This window comes from Silene latifolia, unplaced genomic scaffold (genome assembly GCF_048544455.1).
Source record: "Silene latifolia isolate original U9 population unplaced genomic scaffold, ASM4854445v1 scaffold_85, whole genome shotgun sequence".
In the NCBI taxonomy this organism is placed as follows: Eukaryota; Viridiplantae; Streptophyta; class Magnoliopsida; order Caryophyllales; family Caryophyllaceae; genus Silene; species Silene latifolia.
Genome location: NW_027413762.1, coordinates 85,536 through 112,964, shown reverse-complemented (window position 1 = coordinate 112,964; position 27,429 = coordinate 85,536). Strand labels below are relative to the sequence as shown.

Below are 27,429 nucleotides of genomic sequence, written 5' to 3'. Positions count from 1 at the left end.
GATATGATATGAATGAATGCATGCTCTAACTAAATGCATATATAACAAATGAATGTAATCTAAACTATACTAGATGATGCATGTTTTCTATTAAACTATGGTCACCTATGATCAAACCTCCCCAAACCGATTTAATCACTATTTCTAGTGTAGCAATGAATAGGTTTGGTCATTAGTGAAAAAGAATTCTAGTCTATATGCAACTAACTATATGATATATATTACAATGTAGCTATACTATATGAACTAACTAATGTGAATGCAATATGTCATATAATACAAATGCAAGTGTGGTGTAAACTAAATGCAAGGTAAATGTAATGCAAAGTCAAAGGAAAGGGTATCTTACAAATGGTGGTTTGAGATAGGACTCCACCAAACTAGTTTGAATTGTTGAAGTTCTTTTGCTTTGTCCATAGAGCTCAAGGCTCTTAGAAGAAGATCAAAAGCTTGTGAACATGCTCCAAATAAGCATATGTATGGGTTGCTCCATTTGAACGTGAAATTTGGCCAAGGAAGTTTGTCATATATCCTTTCTTGCACCTTGTCCTTGGCACTAGAGCTTTCCCAATGCTTCAAACCAATAAGCCCATGATTATCGTCAACAAAAGGTATAAAGTATGGTTCATATTCGTCCGGAGACTTCCACTCACCACCTTCTCCTTCAATTTTGGTGATGATGATAGCATTTGGATTTATCAATCCTTCAAGAGTAGAAGGATAATTCTCATGGCATTGATGATGGGGTACCTTTGGAATTGAGATTGTGGGTGCCAAATTTCCACAAGTAAGCTCATTTGCAACTTTGTTCTTGAGCTTTTCCACCAAGTACCCTTTATATGAAGTTTTGACCTTTTGGAGAAGGTCCACTATATCATCTCCAACAATCATAGGCTCCATGGTGGGTGCAAAAAGTTCTTCATGGTCAATAGGAAAGAGACATTCATCTTCCTCATGGAAACCAGAGGCGGCTATGACGGGGGTGTAGGGGATTCATCCGCACCCCCTTTGTCAAAAATAAATATAAATTTGATTGGTAAAAGAGCATATTAATTATGGTGGTCTAGTGGTTTGTGATATGTTTTCTTACCTCAAAAGGTCATGGGTTCAATCCTTCAATTGAGCAAATTTTTTTAATGCTCTTTCACCATACATTTTGCCCAATTAAATATGATTTTTTAATATATAACTCGATTTTTCGTTATAAAAATTTTTTACGCACCCCCATCTATCAAGTCTTAGAATCGCCCCTGATGGAACCATACCTCAAACTTCTCAAGGATGGGGTCCTCAAGTGAGGTAATATTAAGTCCTTGCAAGACACATATTCCGCATAAGCTCCTTCCTTAGGCTTGTCATCATCGCTATCTCTATATGAATCATAAATGGGGGCTCCACTCCTCCTCATAAACTCTTTCTCCAACACCTCAATGTTCACATCAAAGGACACACCCTCATACTCACAAAGGTTAAGAGTATTTGGCTTACTCAACCTCATATCTTCCTCATCAAATACAAAACTTTCATACTCACAAGAGCTCAAATAGATTGGCTTTTCCCACTTCACATCTTCTTCATCAAAGGTCATTGCCTCAAATTCACATTCATGTTCAATGCTCAAGGATTGGTGGGGAGTGTTTATTTGTGTTGTTTCTTGGGTTGCTTTCATTTGGGAAATTTGAATTGTCAACTCCTCACCATGAGCAAATTTTTTTAATGCTCTTTCACCATACATTTTGCCCAATTAAATATGATTTTTTAATATATAACTCGATTTTTCGTTATAAAAATTTTTTACGCACCCCCATCTATCAAGTCTTAGAATCGCCCCTGATGGAACCATACCTCAAACTTCTCAAGGATGGGGTCCTCAAGTGAGGTAATATTAAGTCCTTGCAAGACACATATTCCGCATAAGCTCCTTCCTTAGGCTTGTCATCATCGCTATCTCTATATGAATCATAAATGGGGGCTCCACTCCTCCTCATAAACTCTTTCTCCAACACCTCAATGTTCACATCAAAGGACACACCCTCATACTCACAAAGGTTAAGAGTATTTGGCTTACTCAACCTCATATCTTCCTCATCAAATACAAAACTTTCATACTCACAAGAGCTCAAATAGATTGGCTTTTCCCACTTCACATCTTCTTCATCAAAGGTCATTGCCTCAAATTCACATTCATGTTCAATGCTCAAGGATTGGTGGGGAGTGTTTATTTGTGTTGTTTCTTGGGTTGCTTTCATTTGGGAAATTTGAATTGTCAACTCCTCACCATGGGTAATAATGCTTTGGAGAACATTGCTCCTATTTTGGCTCTCCTCTAGAATTTGCGTGAAGAAATTTTCTTGGTCTCCCATCATTTGGAGAACCATATCTTGAATGTCAAAGTTGGGCTCATCTTTTTGTTGTGGGTGGGTGTGAAAGTGCTCATATTGTGGCATTTGGAATTGGTTGTAAAGTGAGTTTTGGATGGATGGTTGTTGTTGATATTGGATGTGGTGATTTTGGTGGGAAAAGTTGGGGTAGTAGTTAGGATTTTCATTGTATGAATTGTAAGGTAGGTTTGTGTTGACTTGCTCCTCAAACTCCCCATACCCATAGTAGTCATACCCAAAAGATACACCACATACTCCATGTACCAAGTCTTGGGTCATCATCTTAACCAAGTTAAAGATCCCCGGCAACGGCGCCATTTTGATGGTGAGAGTTAAGATTGTCGCCGGGTCTCCCAATCAAACACATTTATATTCTCAACAAATAACTAGTTAGTGGTTAAGTCGAGGTCGATCCATGGGACGGTGTGCTTTGGGTTCTAAGTCTATCTATCTCAATTTATGCTAGTGTCACGATTGATTTGGGTTTGTAGTTGGTGAGTCTAAACTAATGCAAGCAATAAAGTAAAAACAAGCAATAAAAGGTGTAGAGAAATAATAAAGGATACTAGGATGTCATGGGATCATATGGGATTCATGGGAGTTGATCATACAAACATGTTCTCAATTAAATAGTAAGCACTTATTATTGTGATGAGATCGAGTTGGTGTATATCTTACAATCCCTAAGAAGGTTTGGGTCCCGGAGCCGAATCGATTAGATTGTACAACACCTACAAGTCGACTTAGTCCTTCCTATTCAACTATATGCGTGGTCTAATGAGACTCGAGTTGGTTTATGTCTTACAAGTCTCCTTAAAAAGATAAGTGATGGATAAGAAATGCAAGGATTCATAGGCTTAGCATTTCATCAAACATAACATGTGCACAAGTTGAAATCACAACAAGCAAGCAAATTAATTATAAAAACATATTAGATTAAGCATGAATCATTCCCCATGTTTGTTTCCGTTAATTACCCATTAATCCTAGCTAGAAGACTACTCACTCATTATCAAGTTCAACATGCTAATAAGGTTGTCAATCATATTAACAAAGCAAAACATGATGAATAAATGATGTGATTAACAATGATTAAACAAGGGTAAAAGAGAATTATACCTATGAAGATGATTTCAAATAATAAAGCAAAGAATAAAAGAAGAGAACTTGATTGAGTGATGAAGAGTAGTCAATTCTCCAATAATAACCCAATAATCTTCAATTACCCAATAATAATAAACTTGAACAATAATTAAGAAAAGATTAGTATGTAATTTTGTGGAATAATTGAGATTAATCTATTCTAATCTACTCCGAATGAAAGCTTAATCTAATCTAAGGAAGGATTTAATCTAATATAAGGAAAACTTCCTACTATGGGAACTTGATTTAATCTAAGGGGACTTGATCCTTTGATTATTACAAATGGAGTATATATAGTGGTACATCATTAGGTTAAGCAAGGGTAGATTAGTAAATAGCATTGCTAAGTGAAAAGTTGAGGAAGTGCTCCTCTCTAAGGAGATGCTCATCTCCGTTTTGCTAGTCTCGCAAGGATATGCTCATCCCGAGCATCTAGGAAGCTGGCACGGTGGTCCTGTCTCGTGATCCGAGCGGATCATGGAAGGGACGCTCGGATTGTAAGGGGAGGAGACGAGCGGATCAAGCACGGGACGCTCGGATTTGAGACAGTGTTCTTATTCATTCTTGTCTGCCAAACAATCCGAGCATCTTGGAGGGGAGATGAGCGTCCTGAGTCTCGGGACGAGCGTCTTGAGTCTCGGGACGAGCGGATTGGTGGACAGCTTGTCTATTTGAGCTCGGTTTGTAAAACGGACGTCATTTTCTCATCCGGACTCCTATTGGAGTGATTCGAAAGCCTAGAACACTCGATTTTTTGACGCCGTTTAATCTAGCATAGTTTCAGAGCCAAAGGAATAACTCTACGTTTGGTTCCGAGCAATTTCTTCTTGTAATGCCTTCCTTCTCGTCATCCTTACTTTTAACCTTATGATCCTTCTATATACTCTTTATTCCTACATCATTGGTCATCGTTCTTGCCTCCTCTTCATACTAGTCCATCCAAGATCGTCAAAAAGCTTCCAAATATGCACGGGAGACGGGAATTTATGCCTAATTATCTTCCTTTCTACAAAACATACGAAATGCACTAGGAAAGCAAAATATAAAGCATTTGACGGATAAAATGGCTATGGAATGTTATAATAGTATGCTAAATAGGTTCAATTAGGGGACTAAATGTGCGCAATTATGAGTCATATCACTATCAACAACAATCTCCTTCCCTATGTTGTTGCATTATCAACTCGGCTTCATCGGAGAGTGGAAGAAGATAGTTTGGGCTTCGGACATTGAGTCGGCAAATCTTGTTTGGTAGAATGAAGGACTTGGCATCCTTGGTAAGCCACTCAAATTTATTGTCAAGGTTATCATTCTTGACCCAATGGAATTTGTTAATCATAGTGGCTAGATCAATAAGGTGGCCTCCCTTAACCGGCTTGTAAGTCTCATCTTTGTTGAAATTCCGGTTAAAGTGCTTTGTCAACCATGTTACCAATCCCCCATTCACAATAAAGGTCGCACCATCTTTACCAAGGTCAATTGTGAGCCACCTTTCGAGTAAGAGTTGAAGCACATTGTATTTCTTGGTGAACTTCTTGTCAACATTCATGGTTGACTCAAGGTAGATGAAATCGAGTTCGGTGAAATGGTTAGTCCCCTTCCTAGCAATTAGAGTATTTCCCACAACCTTATGCCATAACCTTATACACGGATGGTGGACATAAAGGGCACGACACTCATGGAATGATTCAAATTTTCTTCCGGTGATAGCTTTCCATAAAAGGGCGGGGTTATATTTTGAAGGTTTCTTCTCATAAGTCGAGTCGTTATTAAGACCGAACACCTTGCCAAACTCATCAAAGGACATATTTCTATCCACATTTTCAAGGCGGAATTCAATATTCTTTCGAGTCTCTACCTTAGTGATTTTCAATGAACTTATAAATTCCATGGTGAGGGAGGGGTAAGTCAATTCTTGCATATCAAATAATGTAAGCAACCCCATAGACTCAAAGAAGTTCTTGGTCCTTTCAAGAACACCCAATTTGGTTAAAGCATCTTGGCAAATAAACTTGGTGGGCAAAATTGTTTTCTTAGCAAGAGATATAAAAGCTTTCCTATGAGAATCGGATGTGAAAGTTACCTCCGGATATTCTTGTAGTTGCTCAATAACCGGAATAGGAGTAGTAGCTTCCACCATAGGAGTAGGAGTTTCTTTAATTTCCACTGTTTCTTGTTGTACCACCAAAGCTTTGGAAGCTTGAAGAGCTTGTTGCCTCTTTGAAAGATTTGATTTTGGGGGTGCCTTGTTTCCATCTTTTGTCCTTGCCATTATTCTTCTCCTTATTAAGAATATATCAACAACCAATGATTTGCTTGAATTCTTCTAGTATCCTCAAGCTTCAATGAATCCCAAATCGATTTAAGATTTTTGAAATTTGCCTTGTAATCCTAGAAAATCGATTAAACTTTGAGGATTTTGATGTTTGAATGGCTTTTTGTTGATAAAGGAGTAATTTGATTGTGTTTTGAGGAAGTTTGGGTTTGATTTAGGTGAATTTGGTTGAGGAAATTGAGTTTTATGGATGGAGGGATTAAGGGTTTTGAGGTTTTTGAATGTGTGTTTGTGTTTTGAATGAATGAAATGAAATGGGGAAGGGGGTTTAAAATCCCGTGTTTTTGTATCTCAGCAGTAGGAGATGAGCGGATTAGGCGTGAGACGCTCGGATTGTAGTTCAGTCAGCATTGGAATATGAAACCCGTGTTGAGACGAGCGTCTTCTGGAGGAGATGAGCGGATTCTGGCTTGAGACGAGCGGATTGTTCTGGGGACGCTCGTATTCATAGTCAGAGTGAAATCTCAATTTTTGAAGTAGCCAGGACGCGCGGATTTTCACTGGGACGAGCGTCTTTGGGTTGAGACGAGCGTCTTATCTTGGGGACGCTCGGATCCATAGTCAGTATCAAATTTTCCTTTTCAGCTCTGTCAAGACGAGCGTCTTACTGTCAGGATGCGCGGATCACTTCCAAGACGAGCGGGTTCTCATGGGGACGCTCGGATTACTCCTATACCTCACGGGTTCCGTTCCGCCCGTGGGGATATTCATATCCTAAGTCATTTCTTCTTCATTCCTTTGGTCTTTATTGTGGGTGCACTACGAAGGCTAGGATAGCCTAGGCAATTGCTATCCTCACACTAGTCCAAACACTACACATTAAGAAACATTAAAGTACCTCCCTCACTTCCTCTCATAATGATAATCTTGATCAAAACATAAGAATGTATATCCAAAATTGACAAAGAATGCAATACAAGATGTAAAATGCAAGTTAAGGGGTTAGAATATTTACAAATGGTGGTTTAGGGAGGACTCCACCAAACTCTCATTCATGGATGAGATGTCAAGGGGGCATAGCCAAGGTGTTGTCGATGTTGCTCAACACCTTGTATAAGTAGTCGAAGGCTTGTTCATTGTCATTATAAAGATCTTCAATAGACCTTTGCACATTGTTATGTTCATCGTTGTAACTTGAGTTAAAATGATCACCAAAGCCTTGGTCTTGGGTCATAGCATTACCAATATAAGGATTGACTAACCCTTCAAATTCATCATCCCATAGACCACAAACTTCATCTACTTGCTCCCCAATAGTGTTGTCATGAGTTGACGAGAACAACTCTTCTTCCTTGTTCTCATGGCCAATGAGGCCTTCTTCATTACTTGTCATGAGTGGTGGTGAGCTATTCAAGCTCTCATTCTTGTTGAAACTTTATTGCTCTCCGGATGGAGCACTTTGAGGATTATCCACTTTCTTCTTCCATATGGGTGGTGATTCTTTACCTATATCTTGTTCTTTGCATTGAGATGCCAACTTCTTCCTATCACTTTCTCGGCTATAATGATCGATCATGAAACATGGCTCATGTAAGCGGGGAGCTCTCATTGCCTTGTCAAGGTTAAAAGTGATTGTCTCATCTCCCACTTGAAGTGTGAGCTCTCCATGTTTTACATCAATCACCGCTCCCGCGGTATGTAAGAAGGGTCTTCCTAAAATGATAGGAATGTTGGAGTCTTCCTCCATGTCAACAATAACAAAGTCCACCGGGATGAAGAACTTGCCAATTCTTACGGGTACATCCTCCCATACCCCTAAAAGTGTCTTCGTTGATCGATCTGCCATTTGAAGTGTGGTATTGGTGCATTTGAGTTCTCCCATTCCTAGCCTTTTGCACACCGAGTATGGCATGACACTCACACTTGCCCCAAGGTCACATAATGCTTTGTTGATTGTAGTGTCGCCAATGGTGCATGGAATAGAGAAACTTCCCGGATCTTTGAGCTTTGGAGGTGAACTTCCTTGTAGAATAGCAATACTCACTTTAGTGAATGCAATAGTCTCTAGCTTCCGGATGGATTTCTTCTTTGTAAGAATATCTTTCATGTATTTCGCATAGGCCGGAACATGATTGACTAATTCCGTGAATGGAATTGAGACTTCTAAGTTCTTCACAATCTCCATGAACTTTCCAAGTTGTTCATCAAACTTAGGCTTAGCTTGATGACTTGAAAATGGACACTACAAAATAAACGCGGAAAACTGACGGAAAAAAACCGTCACTAAGGCCTGTTTTCCGTCAGGAATGGCCATTCCTGACGGTTATTCCGTCAGGATTAAAGCGTCACTACAAATGGTCACAGAAAAACGTTTCTGACGGTATTTCCGTCAGGAATGAGCATCACTGACGGTTATTCCGTCATAATCTCACTTTTAGGGTGACTAGGTAAGTCAACGAAGTGTTGACTAATACTGACAGAATAACCATCAGAAGTGGAGTTATCCTGACGGAAATTCCGTCACAAAAGTCAAACAACTTGTTGACTTTTGTGACGGAATTTCCGTCAGGATTACCCCACTTCTGACGGTTATTCCGTAAGTATTAGTCAACATTTTGTTGACTTATGTGACGGTATTTCCGTCAGAACATATTTGGGCAATAGCTGAAAACAGCAGCTTGCTGCCTAGCCACAATGCGGATTTTGCATTGTTTTTACGCACCAAACCTGCAAAAACCAAATACGACCGTCGACCGCCAAGCGGGAATCCATTATCATGTCGACCGCATGAACGGGAATCAAGAGTAGACAACGAAAGCAACGAAAGAAAACCAAACACGATTGGAAGACCGAAGTTATTACATAAAAGCTAAAGGTCAAATTTTTAAATGTCTCATAAAATAATGTCTTATACATACCAACTAAACTACTAAAATCCATAATCATAAGTATCCTAAGGTAGCCTTAACTAAACTACCAACATAAGAACATAGACGATGGTACTAATAATTACCTAGAGGCTCAATAATGTCATTACCAAAGCCATGCCCGCCATCCTCATTGTCTTCTCTACGGAAAGGGCCGGGGAAACCGGAGCACGAGGGAGGGGGTTGAGATGCGCGCATCTGAGCCATTGCTTGTTTTATTTCTGCCATTTCCTGAGCTTGGAGACGGACTGTTTCCTCAAGACTTTGTCGTGCGGTTCGCTCATTGTTTAGTTGGGTGGCAAATTGAGTATACTGTGTAGGAGTGTAAGAGAATGATCGACGAGTACCTTTGTTACACGGACGTTCAAACCATTGTTCGGCCGCTACATCACCGTTCCCGAAAAATCTTCCACGATTGTCAAAACCATCGACCGCTTTGTAGAACAAACGGTACTCGTCTGGAGCCTCTCCGGGGGGCGTTGGTTGACTCATCTCTTCTTGATAAATGGCCTAAAAGAAAAACAAATAAGGAAAAAATGATGTTATATTTAAAAATGAGGAAAATATAATAACTATTAACATTATGAATTAGAGATATAAAATAAATATTAACTTACGTCGGTCTTAGCGGCTCGAGGATTAACCCACTCCCCCTTCTTGTTTTTCTTGGTCTTTGTAAACAACTTGTATGGTGTGGCCGACTCACCCTGAAAGTAGCATAAAAACGTAAATTGATTATATTCGGCAATCAATAATACTTGTAACCAATTTGTGAAAAATAATAAATTTGGAGGGAGTATAATACTTACCAATTCCTTTAAAGCATCGGAGCAACTCTTACGGCCTAGAGTATGAGTGCCTAGTGCTTTCCCGTCCTTAGCACCCGACATTCTATTTGCCTTATTTGTCTTAGAACTTTTGGCAAATTCAGGGTCTTTTTCTTCTCTTTCCTTCAGATTCACCCACCAAGAGAGCGGTACCCACTCGGGTTTGTTCTTTAGATACTTGAGTTCATTAATAAGCTTGGTAATCTTCCTCGTGACCTCCTTTTGCCAATCGGGATAAGGGTTATACTCTTTATCGACAGACTTCACATGTTTCTATTTCAAAAACAAGTATTTAATTAGTAATAGAAGATGACTTTAATTAAAAAAAATAAAATAAAAATTATTAACGTAAAGTAAATAATTGGTAACTTTTAAATTACCCTAAAATAATTCCACATCTTCAAACGCTGCGCTTGGCTCGCCTCACTCCATTTGGTGAAGTACTCTTCATCTGTAATGTTATTTGTGAACGACCAACTGACATATTTTTTTATGCACTTGTCATTCCACCTAAAAATTAAAACAAACATATATTGAAAATTTAAATAAAATGATTTGAATGATATATATTTCATAAAGCTAAAAATAAGTTTTAGAACACTTACCATTTACCATCTGGTTTGTTTTGTGATAGAATTATCTGCATATTATCCGTTTCCGGATTAAATGTCTGAACATCGTCATCATCATTATCAATCACATCGTTCTCCTGGTTACGGCGACTTCCCCCACTACCGCTCCCTATTATCTTTCGAATGAAACCTGCCATATACTAATCATAAACAACAGAAATTGTCAGTTGAATAAAAATCGTTAGTACAAATTGGAGTGTCATGAACAATATAATAAATAAATAATTAACACCGCAAATTGGTAGTCCAACAAAAATGAAAACAAAAATGAAGTGTCATGATTAAAATGCTTCAATTTGATTCAATGATTAAAATTCATACATAAAAATGATTTCATTAAAATTCATACATTAATATAGTAGAATTACAACAACTCCCATCACTCATCACTATCACTATCACGATGAATCAAAAGAAGTTCATCATCATCTAAAAAAAGCATTCCGACTTCTTCATCTTCTTCCCCATTTTCCTCTATTCTATTTTCTTCAACTTCATTATCCTCTTCTTCTCCGACATCCCCGTCATATTCCCTTTCACCCATTTCCACAACCACTTCATATTCATCTTCAGTTTCTGACTCTTCCACAACCACTTTATACACTGGTTGTTCGGCTTTTTCTAGCATTTTATAGAAGGAAGAAACTTGGGGGTTTGGGGTTTCATAACGCACTTCTTCATCGCTAAGGTCGTCGGGATTCAGTTGCTCCTCCAATATTTGTTCAACATTATCACGTAATGCATTTTCCACGAGCTCACGGTAAGGATTTTCACTAACTACGATACTACTTGAACTTCCTTCGGTAGGCATTTCCTCACCGTGATACGTCCATACATAGTAATTATCGGCAAAACCATTCGACCAAAGATGATCTTCAACTACTTTTTTCCCTTTAAAAGCTCTGTTATTGCATTTCTTACACGGACATCTTATTTCACCAAAATTCTTATACATACTACTTTGTCCCACGAAGTTAATAAACTCTTTCACCCCCTTTGCAAATTCACGCTTCGGTTTCTTTTTTTCGTCTAATCTTTCATACATCCATTGTCGTTCTAATCTTTTCATGTTTATATATATATCTACAATTCAATTTGTTTGTATATATGTCATAAAAACACAATAACAACCAAAAATAATACTCAATAAACATTATCACCAACAAATAACTATTGTCAACAAGTAGTCTTTTTTTTTGAATTGGGTCCTTATCACTCCAACCTAAACCCATCAATGTACGTTTCAAGTCACTAGAAAACACACACTTGTAATTTATTAATGAGCAAAAATTAAGCGACAATTCCCCTTAGTTCTCCAAATACACAATGTAGAATAAATAATTACTCCACATATGCATTCAGAGAACATTAAAGGAATTGTCACCTAGCTCTTTCCTCATTAACAAATCACAAATACATGTTTACTACCTAAGTGACTTGAACGCAAAGACGATCCCAAAGCGGGGACTATTCAAAAATTACTCCTAATGAGTAATTTTTGAACGGGTACTAAGTCAATATGAACATTAATTTCAATAATATTAAAAACAAAACATACAACAATGACTACTTTCTTAATAATGTCAATTAACAAAAACTAAGTAACATGACTAATTTTCCATTTTAAATATCTAATCTAATTAACATTAATTCAAATTATCATTTTAAAAACATTAACATTACACAAAATTTAACAATTCACAAAACTACTACTAACTATTACTAATTAAGCTAATTAAGCTAATACTAACTACTACTAACTACTACACAAAATTTAACAATTCACAAAAAACTACAACAAAATGGCTTCTATCCTAATTCAACATGCATCAACACTAACTAATACTAATTAAGATAATTAAACTAATTAAACAAAAAAATTAATTAAAAAGAGATTAAAAATACCTAATTAATTTTACTAATAAGTAAAAAGGAAGGGTGACTGGCAGTGGTGGACGGAGGCGGCGGCGGTGGCGGCGGCGTGGCGTTAACCTATACAAATAATATAAATAAAGACAAGAAAAGGAAAAAGGAAAAGGAAAAGGAAAAGGAAAAACAAGATATAAATGACAAACCTGGGGTGGTGGTGGTCGGCGGCACGGGAGAGTGGTGGTGGTGGTGTGGTGGTGGTCGGCGGATTTGGGGAGAATAGAGTAGTAAAAATTGATTTGGGGGAAAATAATGACGATGAGAATGAGGATGGCTGTCGCGGTATTTAAAAGACTCCTGACGGAAATACCGTCAAGACTCCGCTTTTTTGGAGACATCTGACGGAATTTCCGTCAGATAAGTCAAATTTCTGTTTGACTTATCTGACGGAAATTCCGTCAGATATCTCCAAAAAAGTGGAATCCTGACGGTATTTCCGTCAGGAGTTTTCTCTCAATTATTGTTATACTGGGCAATAATTGAGGGAAACTAATTGACGGAATTACCGTCAGTATGGGTTCCTTCTGACGGATAATCCGTCAGTAGTAGCATAATTCCTGACGGCGTTTCCGTCAGATGGAAATGGCGCCGTTGGATTTTTTACGCGCTAGTATTATCTGAGGTCATATGACGGATATTCCGTCAATAAGTGACTTTTGACGGATTTTCTATCACAAGTCCGTCAGTTTTTTAAAATATCTGACGGACTTCAAATTCCGTCACATCTACCGTCAGTTTTCCGCGTTTTTTTTGTAGTGGGAAGTCTAATCACAATAGGCTCTTTCTCTTTAGCCTTCTCTTCATTTTTGTTCTTTGAAACTTCTTGGATGGTGGGTTCTTCTTCTTTAGAGTTCTTCACAACTCTTTCCTTGTCACTAACATCCACAATGTCTTCCTCAATTTGCTTCTTTGCCCCTTCATACCTTGTACCACTCCTCAAATGGATGGCACTCACCGACTCATGTCTTGGGGGATTACTTTGAGGTGGTAATTGCCCCTTTTGTCTTTGAGAGCTAGAAGATGCTAATTGAGACATTTGGGTTTCCAACATCTTTGTGTGAGCTAGTATGTTGTTGATGGTGATATCTTTTGCTTGGCTATATTTTTGCATTTGAGTGAAGAATTCTTGTTGATTCTTTTGTATTTGGAGGACCGCTTTTTGAACGTCAAAGCTTTGGTCATTGGATTGATTGTAAGAGGGTTGATTTTGATAACCTTGGCTTTGGTTGTAAAAGGGTCTTTGAGCTTGATTTCTCATTGGAGGTGGGGTGTATGTTGGTTGAGGGTTTTGAACATTTTGGCTTTTGTATGAAAGGTTGGGATGGAGTTTGGTATTCTCATTGTAATAGTTGGAATAAGGGGTGCCACTCTTGTATGCTTGGAAAGCATTCACTTGTTCACTTGTCCCCCTACATTCACTTTGGTCATGTCCCAAAATTCCACAACTCTCACATACTCCACTTGGAATTGAGGATGATGCCACCATAGCATTAACATGTTGTTTGGGTGATTTGGAGGCCTCTTTAAATTTAGCCATGGCCTTTTCAAACTTCAAATTGATGGTGTCAATATGAGAACTTAGTTGAGCACCCAATTGTGTAATGGAATCTACCTCATGCTTTCCTCCTCTAGTAGCCTTCCGAGGCCTACTATATTGCGAGTTATGAACCGCCATTTCTTCAATTTTATTCCATGTTTGATTGTCATCAATTTCGGTAAAGATGCCATTGGATCCCATATTGAGAATGTTTCGGGAGTCTTCATATAGACCATTCCAAAATTATTGCACAAGGAACCACTCGCTAAGTCCATGGTGTGGACAAGAACGACAAGTATCCTTGAATCTCTCCCATGCTTTATACAATGATTCCTCATCCCATTGTTTGAACCCGGTGATTTGGGCTCTCAACATGTTAGTCTTTTTCGGAGGATAGAATTTCTTGTAGAAAGCAAGTGCCAATTTCTTCCAAGAATCAATACCAAGAGTAGCCTTGTCTAGGCTTTTCAACCATTGTTTCGTGGTACCAATCAAAGAAAAAGGAAATAAAACCCATCGGATTTGATCTTGAGTAACTCCGGTTTGAGAAATCGCATCACAATAGTCACAAAAAGTCTCCATATGTAAGTGAGGGTCTTCATTAGGCATCCATCCAAATTGACTTCTCTCAACTAATTGTATGAATGCGGATTTGGCAATGAAATTACCGATTAAATGTTGTGGTGTAGGAGTACCATTTGGTAGGTTCTCCTCAGTTGGTACGGAATGTGAGGAGAATTTAGGCATTGTGGGTTGATTTTGTGGTGGGTTTTGTATTGGGTTGTCCTCTCCTTCTCTTGCAAAAGGGTTGGTAAACTCAATGTTATTTGGTTGAATGTCCACAATTTCTCCAATACCTCTCAAAGTACCTCTAGCAAGTCTTTTATTGTTGGTCAAAGTTCTTTCAATTTCAAGATCAATGGGTAACAAGTTACCTTGTGATCTCCTAGACATGCAAAATATCAAACAACTTGAAAACAATTAGAACAACCTTGAGGAGATTGACTTCCCCAAGGTAAAGAAAGACACAACTAAAAACAATATACGAAAATCAAATCAAGTTAACACCGTCCCCGGCAACGGCGCCATTTTTGGTATCGGTTATAAAACTCGTTGTCAAAAGCTACCTAACCAAAACAATATTTATAACTTTACAAACTACTCTTAGTAAAGACGCAAGTAAAGGTCGGATCCCAAAGGATGGGTATTGATGTAGGATTTTCAATTGTAAATGTTCGTGTCTTAGGGTGTCACAATTTGGGTTGAGATATTAGATCAACTAAACTAACCAACAATATAAAAACAAAGTAATATAAACAAGCAAGATGATTAAAATGAGATGTAAACAATTGATTAAAAGCACTAGGGTGTCATTGGTTCATAGGTGATTCATGGGAGTTGATCATACAAACATGTTCTCTACTAGATGCAAGCACTTATTGTTATGATGGGATCGAGTTGGTGTATAAGCTTACAATCCCTAAGAAGGTTTGGGTCCCGGAGCCGAATCGATTAGATTGTACAACACATACAAGTCGACTTAGTCCTTCCTATTCAACTATATGCATGGTCTAATGAGACTCGAGTTGGTGTATAAGCTTACAAGTCTCATTGAAAAGATAGGTGATGGGTAAAAAATGTAAGGATTTATAGGCTCGCATTTCACCAAACATAACATGTGCATAAGTTGAAATCACAACAAGCAAGCAAATTAATTATGAAAACATATTAGATTAAGCATGAATCAATCCTCATGTTGGTTTCCCCTAATTCCCCATTAACCCTAGTTAAGGAAACTACTCACTCATTATCAAGTTTAACATGCTAACAAGGTTGTCAATCATACTAGGAAAGCAAAACATGATGAATAAATGAAAGTGATTAACAATAATTAAACAAGGTTAAGAGAGAATTATACCTATGAAGATGATTCCAAATAACAAAGCAAAGAATAATAGAAGTACTTGATGATTGATGGAAGGTTGTCAATCCTCCAAATAAACCCAAATAATCTTCTAATTACCCAACATAAATGAAGAACAATAGAGAAATTAAGGAAAGATTAATATTGAGATTTGTATTAAGACTTAATTAAGAGTTGATTACAAGATTAAGAACTTAATTAAGAGAGCATAAAAATTGATTAAAGTTGATGCTAATCTAGGTAGTACAATGGGGTATTTATACTAAAGATTAAGTACAAAGATTGGGGTTACTAAGGGCTTAAATGACTATTAAGTCCTTAAGAAAAGTTGAGGAAATGCTCCTCTCGAGGGAAATGAGCATATCCATCTTGCTAGTCTTGCCACGATCCGTGCGTCTTGAGATGTGGCACGGGCTCTTTGTCCTATGATCCGAGCGGATTGTCTGGAAGACGCTCGGATCCTTTAGCTGCAAGACGAGCGTCTTGGCTGGGAGACGCTCGGATGGTGGTGAAGGGAGAGCCCGGATCGTGCCTGATCCGCTCGGATTCCTTGGCAGACAGCTTCTCTTCTTTTCTTCCTTCATAATCTGCGAGGATCATTTCGGGGATGCAAAGATCCTTTCATCATTGCCCAATTCACTTTATTATCTACTTAGGCCTTCTAGTAATGTCTTCTCTTTGATGCTTGGTCATTAGATGCGATCAATTTAGCTCCATTTCGCCATGTAAGTGCAAGGTTAGCACTCCTTTCCTACCAAAGGGGACAAAACCTCAAAGATTATGCAAAATGGGTAACTAAAGATAGTAAATGACCCAATTATGCACTTTAAAGCATAGGACCGAGGTTAATTCGGGGACTAAATGTGCTCAAATATGAGTCACATCAGTTACTCGATCGAGTACAGGTCAACTCGACCGAGTAGAGGTCAACTCGACCGAGTATGCACTCTTCTCAGCTTTCTTTCGTGCAATGTTCACTTCTTATCTTTCACTCTTCTAGATTACCGTGTCACGTTCGTGTATTCCGTAATGCCAATTCCTTGGTGCTCCACTTTACTCATTGATGAGTAGTATTTTAGTCTCTTTTTACCTCGCATTTATATTTTATTCCGACCCGATTTTGCGTGCTTAATTATTTAAAAAGCTCATTTAATCACTAATTTACAATAATTAGCCATCTTAGTCATATTTAATAATTAGTTGGATTGTAATAATATTAGTATTTAATAATTCAATTTTATTTATCGCGAATAAATATATATATTTATTAATGTATTAGTTTTATTATAAATGTTATATAAATAATGCTTTGCTTTTGTGTTATTTGATTTTGTAGGACTCGTGTTCATGAATAAAACAAGTTTAAGTGAAGCGAGCCGGAAATTTAGACACAAATGAGCAATATTAACATGGAAGTCAATCTTTGACTTTGTCAAAGTCAACTCGTCTTCATCACAAACCAAGTTCCCCTGTATTCTCACCATCTTTCCGTATGAGCTCACCATCAACAATGGTAGTCTTCATTCACGCACCATTTGAAACCCGTCATCACCATTGATTTGAAACCCATCATCCACCAAATACCATTAACAACACGGTCACCACCATCATCTCCATTCACTCCGCAATCACTTTACATCAACGCCACCACTCGCGCCTAAGCTCCACCACCCATCCTCAAGTTCGAAAACCCGACATCAAACTCCATCAACCACCAGTTCACCATTAAAAATCCATCATCATTCACCACCATGCAATCATCATCACTGCGGCCACCACCATCATCTCCATTCCATCATCACCACCATCCACATCGACAATCACTTTACATCAACAACAACTCACCATGGGTCGACTCCCCTAGGTAGCCAGCTCCACCACCCTTCCTTGTGAGTTAATATTTAAACCCGAGCTAAATCAAACTCGAACCACGGGAGGAAGGGAATCAACCACCCGAGTTGTGTGGGGGTTTGATTGATTTGGTCTATACCAATAAAAGAAAAGTAAATTAATGAAATATCAAGAATAAAAGAGGTACTAGGTCCATCATATCGTTTCACCAGATACCAGTCTAAATCAAAACACATCGGGAAATAAAGAGGTCCTCTCGGTCCACCTAACGAAAATCTTTCGATCTCGCTATAAGTCCCTAATATCACATCCTCGCCTGAAAAGTGACTTATAATCTAAACTTTACCTATCTTTCGATCTCGTCATAATTTAGTCATTTTAATTGGTGATCTAACAACCCCCATCATCTAACCACCATTCAACAGTCGACACCCGAATTAAGAATTAAAACAATTAAAACGAAAGAAAAACCTCACGTGGTCGGTCGATCACTTTCATCGACGACATGCAAGCAACTAATCTATAATTCCCCACATCCTAGCACAAACTAATTTAGCTACTCATAACGGGAATGATAACAACAATAATATTAAGGAAATAATCAGAAGAATTCATGCTTGGATTAATGGAATAAACAATTAACATAAATGATAATTGCGGTTTCGGGAAAACTAACTAGCAATTTCTATACTATTAACCAATAAAGATGAACTGAAATAAGAATTTTCTGGAAAAATTAACGGAATGATTGAAGTATGAATGAAATCGATGCAACCAATATTCCAAACCCTAACTATGATATTCTAAAACTGAATGTGAAACTTAGATAAAAACTTCATAAATTTCTGAATGTTCAAGCTGCGTTATATAGGAAAAACGCAACTATTATTCCTAAACCTAAGAACTCAATGGCATCTTCTAAATCTCGATCAACAATTTTGTGCTCCTATCGACCAAGGTATACTGAACAGTAGCTTCGATCTCGTGCTCCAGTCGATCGACCATAAGCACGACATCACCAAATTCGATCTTAAAACAGCTTCCATTTCTTTCTTAATTTACGTGGCGTTGGAAAGCTAAGAGGATAAGCTTTCACCTCCAATTGGAATCACTCGATTATCAGGTCTAGAACTCGAGATATAGCCATCTGAAGCAGGCTGCAATGTCGAGAAGCACTTCTTCGCATGTTAAACTCGTACACACCCATGCTTTTGCTATCTTTTTCCATCAAGCTCATTGTCTGCTTTTTGTTTTTGGATTTGATTGCTCAATTCTTTTTGTTTTAATAGACAAAAACACGAAAGTAGAGGAAAATAGGGAAATAATGGCATATATTGCACATTTGAGTTCTGAAATGCGTGTTAGAATAAAGTTGAAACATCATATTTTTGGCATGAAGGCATCTTCATCTCGCATCAACAATTTTGTGCTCCTATATCCCATTACCCAACACACATCACCAAATTCCTCCCCTTTCTTAATTTTATTATTATTATTATTATTTTCCATCCGTTGTCTTCCCCTTTTTGTTTTTGCTTTATTGTTTTTTTTAATTATTATTCGTTTTGGAATTATTATTAAATTAATAAGATTATTATTATTATTATTATTATTATTATTATTATTATTATTATTATTATTATTATTATTATTATTATTATTATTATTATTATTATTATTATTATTATTAATTATTATTATTATTATTATTATTATTATTATTATTATTATTATTATTATTATTATTAGTAGTAGTAGTAGTAGTAGTAGTAGTAGTAGTAGTAGTAGTAGTAGTAGTAATAGTAGTAGTAGTAGTAGTAATTAGTAGGAGTAGTATATAAAGAGAACCTTACACATCACCACACAACATACAACCATAGATTAGAATTAGACATTAGACTATCAATTAGTTAGCTTAGATTATTTTTCCTCTCAACATTTGTAGAACCCTAAATATTTCCTCTCTCATTTTTATTCAATAAAAGTTGTAATCTTTCCTTAATTTAATTCTTCTTTTGTTTATGCAAGTTCTTCATTGCTCAATAGTTTACAATTGTTCATTGGGTTGTAATTGGAAGACAAGAAGAAATTCATCTTCCATTATTATTCAAGTTTGTTCATTTCCTCTTAGTTGGTACAATTTCTCTCTTATTTTCATTTGTTTACATTTATCATATTAATTAATTACTCTTTGTTCAATTCACTATGTTGTTTGTCATTGTTCATATGCTATTGTCTTTTGTTGTTAATTTCTCCTCTATAATCATGGGTGAGTAGTCTTATCTAAGGTCATGGGGGATCTTGGGTGATTAAAGGGGGTGAATTTGGGTTGTTAATCTTTTGAATTGGGTAATTAATTGGTCTTACTCTTGGCATATGAAGTGCTCGATGAAATATTTGAACGAAAGTTTGAGTCTTTCATTAGCTTCTTTAACTTATCTTGGTGCATTATGCTATTGGATGGTTTTAGAAGTGTTTAATGAGATGCTTAAATGAAAATTGAAGCCTTTCTTAGACTTATTTCATCCATCTTGGTATCTATGCTATTAGATAGTCTTTATGCATGTTTGTGATGAGTTTGTCTCAACTAAGTGAAAGCTTGTTTGTAAACCCTTACTCCCATGCCTATGAAATGTTTGATGGATTACTTAAATAAAAGTTTGAGTCTTTCATTATCATGTTTAGTCTATCCTAGGTCGAAAGCCAATGGAAGGCCTATATGGCATGGTCGAGAGGAGTTTTTCTTACTAAGTAAATGCTTGTTTTTTTTTTTTGAAATTTACTAAGTAAATGCTTGTTGGTTAGCTCTAATTGACTAAGAAATTAGGATCAATCATAGGCCTTTATCATTACCCATTTCTTGTTAACACTCTTCTCTTCCCCAACTTACCCAAGTGAACCCAAAGACCTTAGCTTTCCTTCATTAATTAGAAACAATTTCATTTAGTTTAATTTTATATCTTATTTGCATCTTAGTTTACAATTAATCAACCTTACTTTTATTTGACTAAAATAGGACTTAAACCGATTAAGTATACACCCCCGCCATCTTTGTGTTTGGCCCCGATTAAATACTACTTTTTAAGTGGGTTTTATAAATTACTTTTGATTCGGAAATGACGACAAATCCGTACTATCAAAATGGCGCCGTTGCCGGGGATGGCGTTAGGTTATACTTATTTAGTTAAAGTCTTAGGCTTTGTCTTAGTCTTGTTGTTTGCTTGTTTAAGTAGTGATTTGTTTCTTGTAGAGTGATCGTGTTATTGCTTATCCCTAGTGCCTCAAAGCTCTAGGAGACTAACGGTTTGTTGAAGTATATGCCTAGAGGAAACGGTAATCCTTTGCTTAGTGACCCAGAACCGGAAAGGCTTTTTTGAGCTTTAAGAAGACGGACCTTAGCGAGGATTGAGAATTCCAACTTGGCAACTTTAAACTAAGCTAGCACATCAACCCAATCGCACCAAGAAACCTTTACCAAAGAACAACCAAACAACACAATTGACCCCTTAGAAAATCGTTTCACAACATACAACTACCAACAAAATACCCACCACAAAGTCAAACATGAATCACCAAAGTTTCAACCAAGGTTACCAAAGTAATCAAAACTTCTACCATGGAAACCAAGGGAACCAAGCCAACCAAGGCTTCAATCAAGGGTACCAAAAGCAATGGTATGATCAAAGAAATGAAAATTTCAATCAAAACTATCAAGGATTCAACCAAGGCTTTGACCAAGGCCAATGTTCAAATGTTCAAAACCGGTATAACCATGATTCTCCTTTCTCACTTGCCAACCAATCTTTCAATAAAGAGCCACCACCTCAAGTAAGCAATTTGTTGGGAGATGCTCAATATGACAAATTGTATAAGATGATAGAAGACTTGGCAAGTTCAACCCTTCAAACCATGAGTAACCTCTCCGCCTATCAAAAAATTCTTGAGACTCAAATCTTCCAAGACATAAAGGAACTCTACGCCTCCCAAAGAACCCTTATTCGTCTAATGGGTTCCTAAGCTCTTGTCGACCCCAAACTCCACCGGGTGGATTTTTAGGGCAAGGGAAAAATGTTAGAGATCCTATGGAGGTAAATGAGGTGAATACAATCATTGTGGGAGGGGAGATGGCTATGGAAGAAGCATGCATGTCCCTTAATCTTGGTGACGAGTCAATGTCAATACCATTTGAAGTGAGTGAAGCGGATAATGACCCGATTGTATCAACTACCCCCGAAATTGTTAAGCAAAGAAGGTGTGAAATTGATGATGAGTTTGTTCTTGAAGAAATAGTGGGGATAGAAGTTGAGAGAAAAGAAGTTGAAACCGATGATGGAGAAGAAGAAATGGTAATGTGGGAGGAAAACTCCTCGGGAAAGTAAGAAGTGAGTGAGTTGGTACTGGAGGAACCGAAGGTTACACCAAAACCTTCTTATGTGCCACCTTTGCCTTTTCATCAAAGGGTGGAAGTGACCAATGAAGACTCATGTGTCGATAAATTCTTTAACTTGGTTAAAATAATGGAAGTCACTCTTCCATCCACGGAAGAGACACCTCATTACACCAACTTTCTAGAGGGAGTTATCTCAAAGCAAAGGAATATCAATGTCCAAGAGCTTATTGCCTCTACGGAAGTTTGTTGGGACATATATGATGATGATGAGGAAGGCCTCCCACCACTAATTCCTTCTAAATTTCATGAAGATAAAGTGTGTGTCAATGGTAAGTGTGGGGAAGCGGTTAGGACTTTGGAAATTGAGGTTGATGAATTTGAAATTGCCATACTTGGGGAGTTGAGGACCCGTGAGAAAAACTATGATATTTGTAGTTTTGACACTACCTTGAAAGATATTGAAACTCTCCTCTTTGGAAATGGTCTGATTCATTTGGAGGGTCAAGAAAATGGGGATAAAAATGACATCATCATGAACCTCAATGTTGAGAAGTTGACTCCTCCACCTCCCACCTCCTACCAATTTATGATGAGCATGAGGAGACTTCCCGACGGGAAGAGTGTAGCTCGGTCACATTAAGTAAGGAAACTCCAAAGAAGATTGATGAAAAAGGGGAAGGTGAAGTATTCATCATAGAAGATGAAAAAGGAAAACAGGAGTTGAAGCTTAAGGTTGGAGAGGAATACCCCAATGTCATCCCTCCCAAATTTGATTTTAGCACTAATACCCCTCCAAAGACAAAGCCGGGAATTGAAAAAAAGAAACCCAAAAGATGGAGAAAGAAAGTGAAAAGAATAAGGAAATGTGAGCCAAGCCTTGAAAATGAAGAACCTCTTGTCCATGACAAGAAAATGCTTGAGGAAGAAGTGGCTCGGAAATGGTTGGAAGTGCACCATGAAATGAATGGTGTACATGAAGTTTTGTCAAAGCTTGGGAGCTCTTGCTCCATGAGAAAGTTTGAAGTTGTTAAAGGGATAGCGGGATTCCAAGAGGGGGATCCCGGTTGATTGAAGCCTCCTTGATTGGTGCGGTATAAAACTCGTCGTCAAAAGCTATCAAACAAAACAATATTTATAACTTCACAAACTAATCTTAGTACAGAGGTAAGTAAAGGTCGGATCCCAAGGGATGGGTATTGATGTAGGATTTTCAATTGCAAGTAGCTATGTCTTAGGGTGTCACAATTTGGGTTGAGGTGAGATGTAATCTAAACTAATCAACAAAATGAAAGTAAATTAATGAAAACTAAGCAAAGCAATTAAAGAGGTTTGTAAACAAATGATTAAAGGCACTAGGGTGTCATGGGTTCATAGGGGATTCATGGGAGTAGATCATACAAACATGTTCTCAATTAGATGCAAGCACTTATTGTTGTGATGGGATCGAGTTAGTGTATATCTTACAATCCCTAGGAAGATTTAGGCCCCGGAGCCGAGTCGTCTAGACTGTACAACACCTACAAGTCGACTTAGTCTCCTCCTATTCAACTCTATGCATGGTCTAATGAGGCTCGAGTTGGTTTATGACTTACAAGCCTCATTGAAGAGATAAGGGATGGTAAAAAAATGCAAGGTTTCATAGTCTAGCATTTCATCAAACATAACATGTGCATAGGTTGAAATCACAGCAAGCAAGCAAATTAATTATGAAAACATATTAGATTAAGCATAAATCAATCCCCATGTTTATTTCCCCTAATTCCCCATTAACCCTAGCTAAAGAACTACTCACTCATGATCAAGTTTAGCATGTTAATAAGGTTGTCAATCATACTAACAAGGCAAAACATGATGAATAAAGTGAAGTGATTAACAATAATTAAACAAGGGTAAAAGGAATTATACCTATGGAGATGATCCAAATAATAAAGCAAAGAATAATAGAAGTACATGATGATTGATGGAAGGTTGTCAATCCTCCAAATAAACCCAAATAATCTTCTAATTACCCAAATAAAAGGAAGAACAATTGAGAAATTAAGGAAAGATTAAGATGTGATTAATATTAAGAAATGTATTACAACTAAATTAAGACTAAATTAAGAGATGATTAAGAACTAATTATTGTATTAAGAGTTGATATTAAGGGTTGATGATAATCTAGGTAGTACAATGGGTTATTTGTACTAAAATTAAGTACAAGGATTAGGGTTACTAAGGCCTTAAATGACTATTAAGACCCTAATAAAACTTGAGCAAATGCAACTCCCGAGGGACATGCGCGGATCAAGCTGCTACTCCCATCACGATCCGCTCGTCCTGTGCTGAAGCACGGCCTGTCCTGTAAGAAGATCCGCTCGGATCACAAGGGGGCGCTCGGATCATAGCTTTTCAATCTGCTCGTCATGGGTTCAGGCCGCTCGGATCATGGCTCTTTGGTACGCTCGTCCTGTGCTCAGGCCGCTCGGATCCTGGCACATGGTTCTCTTCTTGTTTGGCTCCTTAGCAATCTGTTGGGATCGTGTTGGGGATGCAAGGATCTTTTCATCATTGCCCATTTCACTTTATTTGTTTAATTAGGCCTATAGTGTTAGTCTTCTCTTGATGCTTGGTCATTAGATGCGATCTATTTAGCTCCATTTCGCCTTGTAAATACAAGGTTATCGATCCTCTCCTACCAAGGACACAAAACCTCAAAGAATATGCAAAATGGGAAACTAAAGATAAGAAATGACCCTAATATATGCTAGAAAGCATGGAAACGAGGCTAATTCGGGGACTAAATATGCTCAAATATGAGTCACATCATTGATGAAGAGGTTTGGTGGAGTTACTTAAGAACCACCGCATTGTATATAATTTCTCCTTCTCTTTAATTAAGTTTTTACCGCATTTTGCATTTAGTGACATGATCCGACTAGGAGCTAATCTAAATTAGCTCTCTTTGCATTCATATAGTGTAATTTGCATTGTAGTTCAATTTTGCATTTAGAATAGCACATGCATTACTTTCATTAACCAAAAACCACTAAAAATTTGAAAAGCCAAAAAAATCTTCAAAAACATGTATTTCATTTCCAAATTTCCTCCACACATTTATTTCCATTAGAAATATGTAAATAAATAAGTGTGGAGAGGAAAATCTATCATTTAAAAATACCAAAAACATGTTATTTATTTTCAAATATTCAAAAAATCCAAAAACATGTTCTTTAATTTTTAAAAATTCAAAAACCAACAAAAATATGTTATTTCATTTCAAAAAACAAATTTCAAAATTCAAAAGTATGTTATTTATTTTTCCTATTCTCTCCCTATACTTTGTTCAATTGAGGACAATGTAAATTTCAAGTGTGGGGAGGGAAATATCCACTTTGTGCATATTGTTTATATTTGTATATACTTGCTTGTTAATTTGAGAAAATTGCAAAAATCCCTAAAAATTGAAAATTTTCAAAAAATCTCAAAAATATTGCATTGTTTATATTATATATATTGCATTTGTCCTAACCATTTTGATAGGCAACACATTAATCATCGGAGAAGACGCTTGGTATAATTCTTTCAATTCTTTCTCCTTTATCATTTATTTTCTTTTTGTATATATAAGCATGGAGGAGGACGGGATATGTGATGTGGATGTTCCCTTTAGGAACTATTTTTTTTTTTAAAGTCCTCTTTAGGAACTATTTTGGATATGCGTGTGTTGTTGGTGTGTTGTTAGGACTAGATAATGTTTGCATATAGAATAGAATTTTAAATATGTGTTCACTCTTGCATTCACATAGCTTGTTCATATGTTTAGTTGCATTTCATTCACGTTGCATTTCGTATGTAAATATTTGCATAGGGAGTCTAAAAGTGGAGGGCATATGTTGCCAATGATGATAATTTGTTTTGCCCGTGTCATTTCTTTCTTGATAGCTCGTACCTCTTCATGACATAATGTTAGGGTTTTTGCTTGCAAAAACCCGGAAGTCTAGCTTAACAACCAAGTTGCGTCCACCTTGTGAGACCGTATTAGGCCCGAGACTTGACCTAGGTTCGACATAGCTACTAAAATATGAGGATAGAGCCTCCAAATGGCCAATCCATCAAACCGGTCCCGTTTAGGTCATGAGAGTAGTTCTCCTTACGTGGTATGTCATGTGAAAATGCATAAGTATGGTGCTCATTCCTTACCGTAGAAGTGTCGGTGTGCATGTTGAGACAATTTTGTTCAAATAAAGTAGCCTCTCATAGCCAAATAAGCTTAGTTTTCGCCCATTTGATCATCTTTCCCTTTTGTTTACCCAACTTGTGCCTAAGCCTTGTCATTTCATTTGCCAATAAAATAACTACATTCCATAAAAATCTCACCTTTGTTGAGTAGTTTGTCTTTGTAGTTGTTTTAAGGAGTATAATTGGGAAGGAAATATGATTTTTGTTGAGGTGAACGGTCCGAAATATCACAAAAGTGAAATGAAGCTTGATGGTTGACCATTTTTTGCATTATTAAGAGGTTTACAAGAAAAAGAAGAAAAGAAAAAAAAATGAAAATGAAGAAGAAAATCAAATAGAAAAAGAGAAAAATGAAATGAAAAACAAAAAGAAAAGAATGTTGTATTTGTGTTCAATAAAGGGTTGATGGATTTGCAATTGATCTTCTTTCGAAAAGAAATGAATGATTTTTGGAAATGGCAATTTTTGCCAAATGTTGTGGAAGAATTCTTTTGCATTAGTACGGTTTAGTGAATTGGTTATATGTGGCGACGACTCGATCCGATAGCCTCACATGTCATAAAACGGTGCTTTCACCAATCCCTTTTTACATAACCCGAGCCTCATTACAACCCGGTTGTCTCATGCATGTCCACCATTTGACATTTTTCTTGCGGATGTTGGAAATGGTACCATATTAGATTGCGGGCATGCTTCCCAAGTCGAGTTAGGAGAGCGATTTTGGCTACATTTTGTCACAAAATTCACCCCGTTCTTTCGTTTGAGTGACTAGTGAAACCCGTGAGAGTCGGGCTTTGGTCTCCTTTTGGTCAAAGGTTTGATATGGAGTCGAATCTTGCGTGCGTCGTGTCATTCTTGGGAGTATAGCGAAGTACTTCCCCTTTCCCGCCTAGAATTTGTTTCTTAGGCACCCCGTGTTGTCAGTGTTGGCTACTTGGGCTAGAATTAGGGAGTCGATACCTTGGTAAGACCTGGAGATGACATCCTCTACTAATGACTCTCTTTGTTCGATTTTTGAAAGAAAAAAACGACCGCTTAGATGAGGAAAGCGGTTTGACTTTTTGTAGATGCATCCATTGTTTGTTTCGTGCTTCGTGATAGGATGTATCCAATTTTCTGCAAGCCCCCACTTGCCTTGAATCGGAATGCATACCTCATTGTGTTTCGGTGTGAGTTGAAGGGGCGGAGAAGGCTCGTTAATTGTCTTTCATCGGATATTAGTAATTTAGATAGTGCTTTTACTTTACGGGTCTTAGATTAATTTAATGAGCTTACTCGAGGACGAGTAAAGTTTAAGTGTGGGGAGATTTGATGAGTAGTATTTTAGTCTCTTTTTACCTCGCATTTATATTATATTGCGACTCGATTTTGCGTGCTTAATTGTTTAAAAAG

At 37.3% G+C, this 27,429-nt stretch overlaps 1 non-coding gene across 1 annotated transcript; it reads left to right on the top strand.

The window, feature by feature from the left end:
• The first annotated feature begins 13,919 nt into the window (after positions 1 to 13,919).
• LOC141640506 (small nucleolar RNA R71) lies at positions 13,920 to 14,026 on the top strand. Its single transcript, XR_012543026.1, has one exon. It is a non-coding gene; the product is annotated as a small nucleolar RNA R71 (small nucleolar RNA).
• The last annotated feature ends 13,403 nt before the right edge of the window (positions 14,027 to 27,429 follow it).